The sequence below is a fragment of the Cynara cardunculus genome (genome assembly GCF_001531365.2).
Source record: "Cynara cardunculus var. scolymus isolate 2C chromosome LG 2, CcrdV1, whole genome shotgun sequence".
Lineage (NCBI taxonomy): Eukaryota > Viridiplantae > Streptophyta > Magnoliopsida > Asterales > Asteraceae > Cynara > Cynara cardunculus.
In genome coordinates this window covers 47,492,719-47,494,066 of record NC_037529.1, presented here as the reverse complement: position 1 = coordinate 47,494,066, position 1,348 = coordinate 47,492,719, and positions in this window count along the sequence as shown.

Genomic DNA, 1,348 nt, shown 5'->3' with positions numbered 1-1,348 from the left:
AAAATAGCCATTAATGAAGAAAATCAAAGTTCAACCTATGTTCTTCATTTTCGAAAGGCAAGCATTTGTTTCTATGGTGGAGACATATGGTTAATAAACTGCGGATATCACCTCTGTGCACATCAGGTGCTTGCAAATTCAGTTTGGTTTGATTCGATATTCAAAAATCGAGCCAAATTAGGCTCTACGTCCATATATGTCTAAACGTMGTCCAACGGTCACTCTGGAAGGACCAAGTGATCTTATTTAACACTTGTAATATGTATCCAAAGTTTCATAAAGATCCGACAACAATAACTTAACCAAACTTAATTTAAACTCATATTAGTTGCTATAATTCACATCTCAAAATCAATTTTTTATCAGTTTTTAGACGCAAATATAACCAATCTAGAAGCCTTATTTCTAAAATGTGTCTAAAGGACAGGTTTAGACCTACATATAAGCTTTCTAAAATGTCCAGAATCGTAGCAATCCGAGCTACGGTTAAAACGTTATCACACATTGTAAACAGTATCTCGGATAGATTCGGTGCTATCAAATTCACCACTAAATAAGCTAAAATCCATATTTTGGATTCAATCTTTATTCCAACAATCAAAATACTTTCTAACCATGTTTATATTATTGTTTACAAGATCAGTACTCAAAAATTTCACCACAATAGCCATTAATGAAGAAAATCAAAGTTCAACCTATGTTCTTCATTTTCGAAAGGCAGGCCTTTGTTTCTGTGGTGGAGACATATGGTTACTAAACTGCGGATATCACCTCTGTGCACAGCAGGTGCTTGCAAATGCAGTTTGGTTTGATTCGATATTTAAAAATCGAGCCAAATTAGGCTCTACATCCATATATGTCTAAACGTCGTCCAACGGTCACTCTGGAAGAACCAAGTGCTCTTATTTAACACCTGTAATATGGATCCAAAGTTTCATAAAGATTCGACAACAATAACTTAACCAAACTTAATTTAAACTCATTTTAGTTCCTATAATTCACAGCTCAAAATCAATTTTTTATCAGTTTTTAGACGCAAATATAACCAACTTAGAAGCCTTAGTTCTAAAATGTGTCTAAGGGACAGGTTTAGAGCTACATATAAGCTTTCTAAAATGTCTAGAATCATAGCAATCCGAGCTACGGTTAAAGAGTTATCACACATTCAAAACAACATCTTGGATAGATTCGGTGCTGTCAAATTCACCACTAAATAGGCTAAAAYCCATATTTTGGATTCAATMTTTATTCTAACAATCAAAATACCATCTAACCATGTTTATATTATTGTTTACAAGATCAATAATCAAGAATTTCACCAAAATAGCCATTAATGAAGAAAATCAAA